The sequence below is a fragment of the Macrotis lagotis genome, chromosome 2 (assembly GCF_037893015.1).
Source record: "Macrotis lagotis isolate mMagLag1 chromosome 2, bilby.v1.9.chrom.fasta, whole genome shotgun sequence".
Classification (NCBI taxonomy): domain Eukaryota; kingdom Metazoa; phylum Chordata; class Mammalia; order Peramelemorphia; family Peramelidae; genus Macrotis; species Macrotis lagotis.
Window position 1 is genome coordinate 315,533,902 of NC_133659.1, and position 15,461 is coordinate 315,549,362.

The following is a 15,461-nucleotide window of genomic DNA, read 5'->3' on the forward strand; positions in this document are numbered from 1 at the left end:
TTTCTTTTCATATGTCCATAGTAGGCTCTTAATAAATGTTTATTGATTGATAATTTGAATTAGGAGAAGGAGGTTCAAAGATGATCTCAAAGAAATGATATTGCCTGGGTTCCTTGCAACTCTAAGTTTATGTGATTATGGTCAACTATGATGAAAATGGTGATAGAATCACAAAATGTCCAAGAATGAAGAGATTTAGAGATTATCTCTTCAAGTGCCTCTATTTTATTAATGAAGGAATTTAGAACTAGAGAAATCAAGAAACTTGCTGGAGGGTCCATAGTTATTTGGGGTCAGAATCAAATCAAAACACTTGATGCCCCACCCCAGTTCACTTTCCAGTGAAGATAGTCTTGATTGATTACCCAAAGCAAAGTTAGCAAGAAAAGACTTGTCCCTTGTGAGGGAAATTCAGTAGTTTGATAGTGGAAAGAACTCTGAATTTGAAGTCAAAGACCTGAGTTTGAATCGTAATTTTTCTGTTTGTTCTTCTGAGACATCGTTGCTACCTGGAGAAAATAACCTTTGAGACCCCTGTCAGTTGATACCCCTTTGATTTGTCTTGCCCCTGCAGATATACTTAGTTCATCAACTATACAGAGGAAGTTCTGTTCTCTACCCTGTGCAATTCCACTTTGCTGACTCTCAGTTTCATCCTCTGATTAGCCATGTTCCACTTATAAGTTTACTTTAATCGTATTTTTCAAGAGCCTTTCCAGGCATGTTGAAATCTGACCACAAGTGGTTTGAATGAATCCTTTCCTATGAATGGTGATGTGGGAAGTTAATTGCATCATGGTGAGTTAGGAAGACATAGCAAATTAGTAATAGAAGTTTAAAGGACCATTTTCTTTCAGAAGTTGGACATCTATTAAAAGTGGGGACAGAAGAGAAAATTTTCCCAAAAATATGATAAACACACATATATGCACACTTCTTTTTTGGTTTATTTATTTTATATCATTACAATAATTTTGTTGTGAGTGAAAACATAAATATCCCTCCCCCCCAAAAAAGGTGAGAAAGCTCAGGAATAGTGAGAGGAAAAAAATGTACTTCAGTCTGTGTTCAGATTCCAGTGGCTTTGTCTCTGGGATGAGTTGCCCTTTTCTTAAATCATAATTACACCGAAGAAGTTGCTTCAATATTTTTCCCACAGTTGCTATCACTAGCTGTATTTCACCTCCACTTTTTCTCCCCCACTCTCATTCATTCTATTCTCTCTCTCTCCTTTTGCCCTGTCCTGTTCCAAAGTGTGTTCTATATAAGTACCCTCTCCCATGATCTTCCTTCTATTCTATCACTTACTCCTCCCTTCGCTCTCCCATTCCCTGTTATCCCATCCTTTTCTTCTCATTTTTCTCTAGGGTAAGAGATTTCTATACCCTATTATGTGTGCATGTTATTTACTCTCTGAGCCATTTCTGATGAGAATGAAGGCTCACTCATTCCCCCTTGCCTTCCCCTATTCCACTCTGTTGAAAAAGTTTTTTTCTTGACTGTTATGTGAAATATTTTAGCTCCTTCTTCTTCTCCTTTCCCTTCTTCCCAGTACTTTCCTTTATCACCCACTGACTCCACCTTTTTACTGTATTATACCTTCATTCTCAGATCCTTCCCTATTTATGGTCCTTCTAACTGCTCTTATGAGTGAGAAAGTTCATATGAGTTATCAGTATCATCTGCCCATGCAAGAATATCAACAGTTCAACATCATTAAATTCCTCATAGTTAGTCCTTCTTGTCCTCCCCCTCTATGTTTCACCGGAGTCCTGTCCTTGGAGATCAAACTTTCTGTTCCATTCTGGTCATTTCAATAGGAAATTTCAAAAATTCCCTTTCATTGAAAGTCCATCTTTTCCCCTGAAAGAGGATGTTCAGTTTTGTGCAGTTGTAAAACCAAGATCTTTTGCCTTCTGGAATATCATATTCTAAGCCCTACAAAACCTTAATGGAGATGCTGCCATTTCCTGTGTAATCCTGACCATAGAGCCATGATAGTTAAATTGTTTGTTTCTGGCAACTTTTAATATTTTCTCTTGGACTCTGGGAGTTTTGGAGTTTGACTATAATATATCTGGAAGTTTTTCTTTTGAGTCCTCTTTCAAGAGGTGATCAGTGAATTCCCTCTTTTTCTATTTTACCCTCTGCTTCTAGGATCTCAGGGCAATTTTGATATATTATTTCTTGAAAAATGAAGTCCAGGTTCTTTTCCTGGTCATGATTTGCAGGTAGCCCAAAAAATTTTAAATCATCTCCCCTGGATCTGTTTTTCAAAGCTGGTTGTTTTTCCAATGAAATATTTCACATTTTCTTCTAATTTTTGGATCTTTGGGTATAGTTTTATTTCTTCCTGATTTTTCACAAAGTCATTAGCCTCCTTTAGTTCCATTTTGCTTTTGAAGGAGTTATTGTCTTCAGAGAGATTATTTTTATCTTTTTTTCCAGCTGGCAAGTCTGCTTTTTAAGACATTTTCCTCCCCATTTGCCTTTTCTGTTGCTTTTTCCATTTGTCCTAAACTGGTTATTAACATATTATTTTCTTCAGTATTTTTTTGTATTTCTTTCACCTAGCTGCTTATTTGCTTTTCATGATTTATCTGTATCTCTCTCATCTCTCCTCCCATTTTTCCCCCCTCTACCTCTCTTAATTGCTTTTCAAAGTCTTTTTTGAGCTCATCCATAGATTGAGCCCATTTTCTATTTCTCTTGGAGGTTTTGGATATAGAAGCTTCAAATCTGTCATCTTTTGAATCTTTCACGGGACCAAAGTAACTTTCTATGGTCAGATTCTTCTTTTTCTTTTGTTTTCTCATTTCCTTAACCTATGACTGATTTATTGCACTTCCAAGACTTTGGAGGATTTTGGAACATCCCACAGGTACCTTAATTCCTCCAAGATTTTATGAGAGGCTCTGACTGTTTTCTTGCCTGTGCAAGATGATGGATGTGGATGACCACAGTGTTCCTTTCTGCCCTGGACCTGTGAGAAGGCTCCCTGCTTGGCTAAGGTGATGTGGAGGTCCAGACTGTGACCTGGATTTGACTGTGGGCAAACAGCAGAGTCCTGCCCCAGGGAGAGCAGAGAGACTTCTGCAGTGTCCCCTGACTCCTTTACTATCTGTGGACCATGCTCTGGACATGCTTGGTGGCTTCCCTGATTCTGCTGCAGGTTCTTCCTGCAGGGCTGTTCTGAGGTCAACCTAGCTCAGCACTGACTCTGGTGTGATAGAGTTCTCTCACCACCCTTTCAAGCTGTTCGTGATACCTGGCCGAGAGGTCTGGAAACTGCCCCCTCTGCCATGGACCCAGGGATCCAGGCAGTCCCAGGAATCTAGGCACTTGGCTGGGGCTTCAGCTGGCAGCGTTTTCCAACCTGACCCCCATCCTGGTGAAACAGACCTTTCCTACAGAACTTCTAAATTGTCTTGGCCTGGGAAATTGTACCACTCAGTCTTTCTGTGGGTTCTGCCCCTCTAAATTTTAGCTGCAGTCATAATTTGAGGGCTTTTGGAGTTTTTTGGGGGAAAGACTTTCTGGGAATTCCTGCCTTCTTGCCACCATCTTTGCTCTGCCACCACACACTTCTTTTTTGATGTAAAGGCCATTACAATTCATATCCTAAGTCCTCCTTGGAAGCAGACACACACACACACACACACACATATATGTGTGTGTGTGTGTGTGTGTATGTGTGTGTATGTGTGTGTGTATGTATATGTGTGCGCGTGTGTGTACAGTCTCCCTGGTTATCACTACCTCTCAAATTTTTGTTTTCCTTTCCCCCTCCCCCCTAAAAATCATTCCCTTTCTTCTCCTAAAAACTGCTGGAAAGTTTCATTGTCACTAACGATTATTGATTGAGAGATGAAAAAGGCTTTAAGATGACGAAATTTAATCATAACCTTTTGTCATTGTTATTGACTCATTTTAGTCATGCCCAACTCTTTTTGACCCTATTTGGAGTTTTCTTGGCCAGAGACTGAGGCCAACAGGTTAAGTGACTTGCCCAGGATCAGTTAGTAAGTGTCTGAGACCAGATTTGAACTCAGGAAGGTAAGTCTTCCTAATTCCAAGGCCTTCCTCTCTCTACCTGGCACCAATTCCTTTACTAATGAGGAAACTTGGGAAATAGAAGTCAGGATTCAAACTTCTGAAATTAAATCCAATGCTTTCTAGTGGAAATTTAGCCCAACTCTTTCAGTGTACAGGATGCCTAAGGATATGAATCCACTGTAGAGAAGTACTTGCTTAATAATACTTACTGATTGGGGGCAGATAGGTGGCTCAGTGGATAGAGCACCAGCCCTGGAGTCAGGAGTACCTGCGTTCAAATCCAGTCTCAGATACTTATAATTACCTAGCTGTGTGGCCTTGGGCAAGTCACTTAACATCATTGCCTACCAAAAACTAATAATAATAATAATAATAATAATACTTACTGATGAACTTGTTGACATCTGTAATAGTTCAGCCTTCTATTGAAGACCTGCAGTGAAGGCAGGTCTTTCTATTTTTATATTGCTCTAATTTTTAGGAATTTTTAGTTATACTTCTATTGAAGGAAACCCTGCTTCCTTCTATTTGTCTTTGTTTTCTGCCTAGCTAGGGAATAGTTGGGTTGTAATCTCTAGGGTTGGAAGCGACAGTCAAATCAATATGGTCACCAATACATTTACGCAAGCAAAGTCTAGATTCTAATGGTTCAGTTATTATTCAATCATGTCCAACTCTTGATGACCCTATTTGGAGTTTTCTTAGGAAAGATACTGGAACAGTTTGCCATTTCCTTCTCCAGTTCATCTTATAGATGAGGAAACTGAGGCAAACAAAATGAAGTGACTTACCACTAGGAAATGTCAGTGACGTACCACTAGGAAATGTCTGAGATCAGATTTGAACTTGGGGAGATGAGTCTGTCTGACTCCGGGCCCAGTGCACTGTGTATTATGACTGCCCTAGAGATTTACACTGAATCCATAGTATGACACTAATAGCACGGCTCATTTGTTGTTGTTTTCTTGCACCTTTCTGTTGTATATATTGTATAAAATTATACTTCGTGTCATAAGCCAAAGCTAGAACAGATTTCTTGTGGCTAGAGCTTTCAATATGGGGAGGCAGGAAAGGGTGAAGAATTTGGGTTCTGACGACCAGAGGCTAATTCTAGATCTGCTAAGATTTCTTTTGTAACCTCTGGCATAGGATTTCACCTTTCTGGACCTCACTTTCTTCTTTTCTAGAGTCAATCAATAATCATCTGTTGAGTACCTACTTTGTGCTTGGCCTTGTATGAAAAGCTGAGGAATCAAATATGCAAAGAATTAAGAGTTCCCATCTTCAAGGAGCTTACAATCGAATGAGAATAATGAGGAGATTTGACTATAATGCTTATAAGGCTCCTAGATCATAGCTTTGGAGATATTGATTCTGTGAGTTTGTCTTCTCTAAATACTTCATCTCCTCCAACACCCAGTTGGGTTGCCTGAACATGATAAGCCATTATTGCATATTTATGACTTTTGCACGAAATAGTATTAGTGTTAGCCTTCTCAAACATAGTGATGTCATTTTGTTCTTTCTTGGTAACAAAAGACAAGAACCATTAGTGTTAACCTTAATCCAACTTAGTGTCTATACATGCTATTCTAATATATGTGTAGCTGTATTTAATTATATTGGTCATAATAGAATGTTACCTGGAATTAAACTGATTGGCGATTAACAAATCCTTGATGCTATGGAAAAGTAGAACTTGTGATACTCAGGCTCCTAAGTTTAAGTAACAGAGAAACCATAAAATTCACTTTTAACTCTAAGATGATCTAACTACAGGCTCCATTGTTTGATATAAAACCATATTACCACAGTTAATATTATCTACGGAGGGTACAAGAAAATACATGCATATTTAGACTGAGTCCTGTGTTTGACTCAGGGAAATGAGCCCATATTCATGAATGCTTTCAGTACAGATAGAGCCTAATCGATCAAGGACAGGCAAAAAGAAGTTAAGCTCAGGATTCATTTGGTGTTAGAAGTTCTATCTGGATGCATCCTCCATGGGGGTGAATGATTTCTAGCTAGCTGGCATTTGATATCTTTGTCTCTAATAGTCAAATGGATCTCCAATTTTCTGATGTGGTACTCTAGAATTGAATCACAACACATCCATACTCGTTTCTTTTTATGTGACTCCATGACCTTGCTTTTTGGGGATTTTTTAGGTTTTTTGCAAGGCAAATGGGGTTAAGTGGCTTGCCCAAGGCCACACAGCTGGGTAACTATTAAGTGTCTGAGGCCAGATTTGAACTGAGGTATTCCTGACTTCAGGGACAGTGCTCTATCCGCTGCACCACCTAGCCACTCCTCCCTCCTTTGTTTTTGGCAAAGTGTATCCAGTCAATGTATTTTGGGTACCATCATTCTATTTTTCTTTTAACTTTTCCAGGCTCCCAATGGAGAACGCAGACTGGGTATAGGCTCTCACTTACTCATGCTTCTTCCCTGACCATCACATCATCTTTTTTACTCATATATTTCTCTTCTGATAATTTTTTATCCCACTTCCCCTTTGTAATTGCTTGTTTATAAAGCATCCAAGTCTAGTCATGCTGACTGTATGCCTTCCCATTGCCTTTAAAGGGAGAGATATAAAGTACCAGTAGCCCATAGCATTCTCAATTGCATCCTGAACCACTGGAGAATATTAAACAAAGTTAAAAAAAATGATAGAATATAATAATAGTTGGGTTTTATTTGAATGTGTAGCCTGCAGGGGGCCCTTGTATACTTATTTCTCTTTGCATTTGTTATCCCTGTCTAAATCTTAATTCTTCAGAGCCTAAAGAACTTTCTTCTAGAATTTAGGAAGATAGAGACTTGGTGAAATTAAACAAAAGCAAGAAATTCTATTTATATTTTATTTTGTGGTTTTAAAAAATGCTTTTTGAAAGATTTTCCAAATGATTTTTACTAACATCTATTTTTTTTACATCTCATAGGATCATCCAAAAAAAATTTAAAGGGAAACAAAACACCCAAAAACCACTCAGTATTTTAATTATCTGAGTGAATATGCAGTTTTCCATATCCATAGCCTCCCATCACTACAAACAAGGCTGGGTGATCCATTTTCTCTTATTTTCTTTTGCACCACACATAGTCATTATAATAGCAAAGCATTTCAGTTGTATTTGTTTTTGTTCTTTTCATTTGCATTATTGTCATCAATCATATTGTTTTAGGTATCATTTTCTTTTTTTTCTCCTTGCTTCCCATTGCATAAGTTCATATGAGTTTTTTCATGCTTCACCCAGACTTTCATTTTTATCACTGCACATCGACATTCCATGTGTTCATATGTCACAATTTGCTTCACCGTTTTCCAGTTGAATATATTTACTTTGTTTCTAATTCCTTACTACTGAATACTGAAATTTGTTGACACCTCTGATCTAGGAAGAAATACTGAAAATATTTTGGTTTATAGGTGATTTTTCTTTTTCTTTGTGGGGTATATATCCACAATGGGAATCTCTGGACTAAAGGATATGGTTGCTTTAGCCACTTTTTTTTAAAAAGCCTCATTCTAAATGAGTTTGTGAAATGCTTGCCCCATTTACAGCTCCACCAGCATGTATTATTTCTCTGTATTTCTACAACCTCTCTAAGTATTCACAGCTTTTCTCATTGTTGTCAGTTTTCTGGGTGTGAGGTAAAAATCTCAGAGCTGATTTAATTTGTATTTTTCTTATTAATGCACTTTATAAAATGGCTAATGGTTTGGGATTTTTTTTTGTTTAAAAGAAAGTTTCCAATCTTAGGAAGTTTTATTCTTTGCTTTATATTTTGAATAGTCAGAGAAGGTTCCCAGGAGTCTGGAATATTTATTAGAACCATCAAAACTCTTAAGCCTCTAAAAATGAGCAAGAATCTAATAATGGGATCTAAGAAGACATACTTGGCATTTTCTGCTTCTAATTGGATTAGGATATTACTAGAATAACCCTTTTTACATATGGAATTTTACCTCTGGTCATGTCCTCAATCAAGTTTGAGTTAATGTGGGGGAAGTTAGTTTTTTAAGGCACATATTAAGTTATGGTCTAGTTCCCTCAAAATTAGCTAACTTCTTCTGCAAGCCTTAGCTCTCAAATCATCTTATTTCCCTCATTTTTCAGCAACTGATAGCACAAAGGTTCATGAGTAAGTGTCGTAGGACCCAGGTTTGAAACTGAGTCTAGCCACTTACTATCAAGGTGAGTTTCCACAGGTCATTTCTACTCTATGAGTTCCCATTTTCTCATTTGTTAATAGAGGAATTTGGACTAGATCAGAAGTGAGAAACACAAGCCAGCACATGCAGTGGGGGGGCACCTAAGTGTGGTCTGAACCAGATTAAAATGCAAATTTAACAAAATAAATAAGACAACAGGACACAGATAATATTTATATTTTAAAATTAAATGAACATGGTTCAGTAGGGGGTTTTTATGCAGAGATTAGTGGACTCTATTTCTGTTTGAACTTGATACCATCATTCTTGGTGGCTTCTGAGATCCCTTGAGGTTTTACTCCTATAATACTGTCACTTTAGTTTGTTAGTTAGTGAAATGAAAATTAGATGACCTAAGGAGAATTGGGTTATAGTCTTGCCTGTACTAACTTACCTAGTCAGGAAGACCTCAAATAGAACTGAACCTGTAATCAGAAGACCTGAACTAAAATCCTATATCAGACTTCTAGTTATGACCCTGGGCGAGTCAGTCTACCTCAAATTTGTTACCTGTGAAATGATATTAATAAAAGCACCTACCTTCTAAGGGTTGTTGTGAGGATCAAATGAGATATTTTAAAAGTTATTTACATTCCTTAAAATTCTATATAAATGAAGTTATAATCATCAATGAGGCCTCTAAGTGGCACAGTGGATAGAGTGACTGAAATAAGGAAGACTCATCTTCCTGAGTTCAAATCTGGTCTCTGGTTAAGTCACTTAATCCTCTTTACCTCAGTTTTGCTTCTATAAAATGAGTTAGAGAAGAACCATTGCACTATCTTTGTTAAGCAAACCCTCTATGAGATCACAAAGAGTTGGGTACAACTGAAAAATGCTGAATGATCAATTATTGTTGATAATTTCCCTAATGTTGAACCAGTCTTGCAATCCTGATATAAATTCTAATCATAGGGCATGATCTTTGTGATATATGTTATACTTTCCCTGGTATGATTTATTTAAAATCTCTATCAATACTCATTAAGGAAATTGATCAATAGGTTTCTTTTCTCTCTCTCTGGGTTAGGTATCAAAAGTACATTTTTATCATACAAGGAATTTGGTAGGACTCCTTATTTGCCTATTTTTCTCAAATAGTTTATATAGTATTGGAATTAATTATTCTTTAAATGTTTGTTAGAATTCACTTGTGAATCCCATTGGTCCTTGGAATATTTTCTTAGCAAAGTCATTGATGGTTTGTTCAATTTCTTTATCTAAATTGGAGTTATTTAAGTATTCTTTTTTCTTCATCTGCTAATCTGGGTAATTTATTCATATATATATGTATATGAAAATATTCATTCATTGACTTAAATCATCAATATGTATAATTGGGCAAAAGAGTTCCTAGTAATTGCTTTAATTTCATCTTCATTGGTAGTACATTTATACTTTTCATTTTTAAGAGTTTTTTAAATTTTATTTACTTAAGACAAAGGGGTTAAGTGACTTGCCCAAGGTCACATAGACAATTATTATTATTTTTTGGCTTAACCTTTGTCAATATCACTTTTAAAAATTGTTTTTTGAATTCTATGATTTCCCCCCAATCTTGCTTCCTTCCCCCACCCCTCACAGAAGGGAGTTTGATAGTCTTTACATTGCTTCCACGCTATACATTGATCAAAATCGAATGTTTTGAGAGAGAGATCATATCCTTAAGGAAATATATATATATATACATATATATATGTATGTATATATGTACATAGGATAGCAAAATTACATAAGATACCTTTTTAAAAAAAAATTTAAATGAAAGGTAATAGTCTTTGATCTATGTTTAAACTCCCAATTCTTTCTTTGGATATAGTTTGTATTCTCCATCACAGATATCCTAAAATTGTCCCTGACTGTTGCACTGATGAAATGAGCAAGTCCATTAAGGTTAATCATCACCCCCTGTATAGCCAAGCAATTATTAAGTGTCTGAGGTTGGATTTGAACTTAAGTCCTCATGACTCCAGAGCTGGTGCTCTATCTATACTTTTCATTTTTGATACTGATAATTTGGTTTTCTTTTTTTAAACTAAATTATCCAGTGGTCTATCTATTTTATTGAGGTTTTTCATAAAATCAGATCATAATTTTATTATTGGTTTATCAGTGGTTCTTTCAAGTTTATTGATCTCTTTTAATTTTGATGATTTCTAATGTAGTATTTAATTGGATATTTTAATTTGTTCTTTTCTGTTTTTTTTTTAAATTTGCATTCTCAATTCATTGAGCTGTTCTTTCTCTATTTTATTGATAAATATAAACAATGAGAAATAGAAGTTCTCCCACAGGTAGCGTTGGTTGTGTTCTCCAAATTCTGGTATGTTTTCTTATTATTGGCATTCTCTTTGCTGAAATAATTTATTGTTTCTATTATTTGTTCATTGATTACCTTATTATTTAGAATTAGATTATTTAGTTTTCTATTAATTTTTAATCTGTTTCTATAGGCCTTTATTGAATACAACGTATTGTGTTATGGTCTGAAAAGGAGGCATTTAACGTTTCTGCTTTTCTGCATTTGATTGTGAGACTTTTATATCCTAATTCATGGTCAATTTTGTGAAGATGCCATACACAGCTGAGTAAAGGTAAACTCCTTTCTATTCCCATTCAGTTTTCTTCAGAGGTAAACATATTAAAGTTTCTACCTTTCTATTCATCTCCTTAACTTCTTGCCTATTTATTTTCTGGTTATTTTTATCTAGGTTAAAAGGGGAAAATTGAGATCTGTTATTAGTATTGTTTTGCTATTTCCTACTCTATGTAACTCAATAAACTTTTCCTTTAGGAATTTGTATGCTATTTGATGCATTTTTCTGAGATCATGATTGCTACTCTTGCCTTTTTTACTAAATTGATTTTGCTCCAGCCTCTTTTTGTTTTTAACTCTGTATGTTTGTTTTTCAAGTGTGTTTCTTTAAACGTTTTGTTGGATTCTGATTTCTAATCATTCTGTTAATAGTTTCCATTTTAGGGGTGATATCATCCCATTCACATTCACAGTTATAATTACTAACTGTGCATTTTCTTTCATCCAATTTTCTTCTGTTTAACTTTCTCACTTTATTTTTATTTCTTCCTTCTTTTGAAGTCCAGTTAGCTTCTGTCCACTCTGCTGTCTTTCATCTGCCCTCCTTTTTGTCACCTTTCCCTTTCTCTTATCCTCTTCTCCTCCTATTTCCCAGTCAGGAGGGATAGATTTCTATTACCAATTGAGTATCCTATGTATTTTCCTGTTTTTTTCAGTTTTTAAATGATGTTTTATTTTTTCAATTACATGTTTTGAAAGATTTCAACATTCATCCATATGTATATTTTCAAGTTACAAAATTTCCTTCCACCCCCTCCCCTCAGGAGGGAAGAGTCAGGTTAATATTGTACATACACATTTGTGTTATGTATGTTTACTGATTAGTCATTTTTGGTATAAGGAATTAGGATTAAGGGAAAGAAATGCATAAGAGATAATTTTTTAAAAAATGATTGTAGTGTTCATCAGATTCTGAAGGATTTTTTGTTTTGATTTTCTTCCTCTGGATGGGGATAGCATTGTCCAAAACCAGTCTCTGAACTGCTGAGAGCAACTACCTCCATTAGGGTTGATCATCTCACAATGTTGTGGTTGATGTGTTAATTGTTCTCTTGGTTCTGCCCCTCATTCAGCATATGATTCTTAAATCAATCCATGCTTCTCTAGAGTCTGACATTTATGATTTCTTATAGAATAATATTCTATAATATTCATGCACCATAACTTGTTTTGCCCAGTTGATGGGCATCCCCTCAATTTCCATTTCTTTGCCACTACAAAAAGAGATGCTATGAATATTTTGAAACATGGGGGATTTTTCCCATTTTCAGTAATTTCTTCTGGGTAAAGGTCTAGAATTGGAATTGCTATGTCAAAAGGTATGAACAATTTTATTGCTCTTTGGGAATATTTTCCTACTTTTTGAGACCTCCTAAAGCTATTGCTGGTAGCCCTACCATATAGTTCCACTACTGGTTTTTCAGACCACACTCCTCCTTCAGAATTTAATCCAGGGTGCTATTTTAAAGTTTTTTGAGAGGAATATCAGAAGTAATCTTGGTGCTTTCTCTACTCCACAATCATGGCACCACCAGAAGTCTTCAGTCCAGATCTAAAATTTGGAAAAAATCACCTTGGCACCTGAGTGAAAGATGGATTGAATTTGGGGCCAAGTCTTTGGGCCAAGAAAACACTTACAATGTTATTTCAGTAGTTCAGATGAGAATTGATGAGTGCCTATAGTGGGTTGTTTATTATATGAGTTGAAAGATGAGGTCATATATGATAGTTGTTCTAGATCTAGAGACCATAAAATTGGAAATATGTACTGAGAGAGGCAGTGAATGCTCAAGAATTATACCAAGATTCTGAATGTGGGAGGAAAGTAGTGCCCTTGACAATAATGGGAAAGCTATGAAGAGGGGAGAATTTCAGGAGAAATAATAAGTTTTGTTGGGAACATGTTGAATTTGAGATACTTATGGGACTTTCAGTTTAAAATGTCCAAGAGACTGTTGCCAGTCCAGGACCAGAGCTCAGGAGAGACATTACAGATAATAAATAACAAATGATCTGTAAATCATCTGAATAGAGATGATAATGGAATTCATGAAATCTGATGAGATCACCAAATCATCTTGTATTGGGGAAAAAGAGAAAGATAACCCTTGGAAAATACCCCTGTTTAGTGATTATAACATAGATGAAAATTCAGTGTAGGGAACTGAGAAGGAATAGTACAATGAGTAAGAGGGAAGCCAAGAGAAAGTAGTACCACAAAACCATAATTTTGAGAGGAAAGAGTTCAAGAAGAGAAGACTGTATCATTGTGTCAAATGCTACAGAGGTCAAGGGAGATTGGGACTGAGAAAAGACTATTTAATAAAGCATGGAGAAAAAGAAAAGTCTCCCTCCAAGGTCCATTAGATTGCAAGCTCCTTGAGAGAAGGGACTGTCTTTTGCCTCTTAATAGTCCCAGCAGATCCAATTGACCCTTTCCAATTGGGAAACGTTCCTTCTTTCTTTCCTTGCAATTGTTTGCCTCCTTTTTTACCTAGTATTAATCACTGAATGGGTATTTCCTCAGACAAACTGAGAGCTAGGAAAGAGCTTAAAAAGACCAAGGTCTCCAATTACATCTGAGGTCATTTCAGTCATCTGATCGATATCAGACCACAGGACCCAGAAGACTCTGGAGGAGATAGTGAGATTGATAACTTTGCAGAGCCGCTCCCTCCCCAACTCTTAAATCCAGTTCACTTGCAAGTCATGACATCCCCTTCCTGATGTCATTAGGTCACTTTGAGAAAGAAGGACAAACAGCATCATCCCCAACACTTAGCATAAAAGTAAAGACTTAATAAATTATTATTGATTGATTGATAATAGAATTGGACCTTGAAGGAAGATGTGATTTCAAGTAGAGTTGAGGAAGGAGGGTTTTCTAGAGGTATTGCTGTTCATCTTTTATTTTCTTTCTTTTTTTAAAGGTTTTTTTTTGGCAAGGCAAACAGGGTTAAGTGGCTTGCCCAAGGACCACACAGCTAGGTAATCATTAAGTGTCTGAGACTGGATTTGAACTCAGGTCCTCCTGACTCCAGGGCTGGTGCTCTATTCACTGCACCACCTAGCTGCCCCCTCATCCTTTATTTTTCAAAGATGATCAATGACATCACGTGATGTTTTGACTTTCCAAATTGGATTTACTTGAGACAGAGACACACAAAGTCATCAATCTTGCTCTCTCCTCCTGAGTCATCTAAGTTCAGTGGCAGGACAAAATTCAAGATGACTGGCAATGGACAGGGAAGACTCCAAGGTCATATACTCAACACTGTGAGGGACGACAGTACATATCAACACATGGATATGAGAAAAATTTGTATAGGGAGTTCTGTAGGCTTACTGAAGAGTAGAGTAAGCAAACTCTTGAGAAATGAATTTCTGATGTATGCACATAACAATTATGACACCAAAAGCTTATGAATGTTCAGACATAGATTATGAAGGGTTTTTAAGTTCAATCAGAGGAATTTATATTTTCTCTTAGATAAAACAAGGAACCACTGATTGAGTCAAGGGAGGAAAAGAAATAAATGTCTAAAAGGCAAGAATTGCTGTATTCTTGTTTAGTATAGGACATCCTATATAGTAAAGATATTTTTTTAGTTTTTGGCAAGGGGTTAAGGGACTTGCCCAAGGTCACACAGCTAAGAATTATTAAGTGTCCGAGACTGGATTTAAACTCAGGTCCTCCTGACTCCAGGGCCAGTGCTCTATCCACTGTGCCACCTAGCTGCCCCCCAAATGTGCACAATATAGTAAAGATTTAAAAAATATTTGTTAGATAAATGTCTTTTAGGAATGTCAGCTCAACAGTTTGCAGAGAATGGATTAAAGAGGGAAATTCAATTAACTAGAAGGAACATCATTTAGAAATTTGCTGCATTATCTAGACAAGAGGCAATGAGGCACTGAGTCCTTTTCTTTACCTGGTGATGGGTTTGATTTTTTGCTCCATACAGAGAGGTCATTCGGAAGTATTTCCAAAATGCTTGGCCATTGCACAACTCCCTGTCAAAGCTCTCTTTTGTGGAGTTGATGCTAAGTATGTAAGTGGTTTATAAAATGACCCCTATGGTGGTTGCTGATGGAAAGTGACGGGAGAATATGCACAGGACCAGTGATTGAAAATTACTACTTCCTGGCAAGCTAACATTTTGTTAATGCATTGGCTGAAAGTATTTGCATACTTGGTTTAAAGCTCTGTCAGCTTAATAGATTTGACCATCAACCAGAAAATAAGAGATTTGAGTAGCAACCCACAAGCCATATTCACAATCTGCGTCATGAAGCAGATGAAAGTCTTAAAGAAGCAGGTGGTTGTTAGTCTCTGAAAGAAGCTAATCTAGGTCACGTTGGCACCCTAGATCCACTGCACTTACCTCTGGGAACTCTAACTTGCCAGGAAAGAAGTAAAGTAATAAAGATTAGTGACCATGACAGAGCTGTAATTGTCCTTTAAAATGGCAATTTGGTGGGGGATGGGTGGGGTACAGAATATAGTACAGGCTCAGTGGACAATTTTGCTGGTAGGGTGGTCATGTTGGAGAAAGGACATTCAGTTCCTAAAGGAATTTGGTCTTT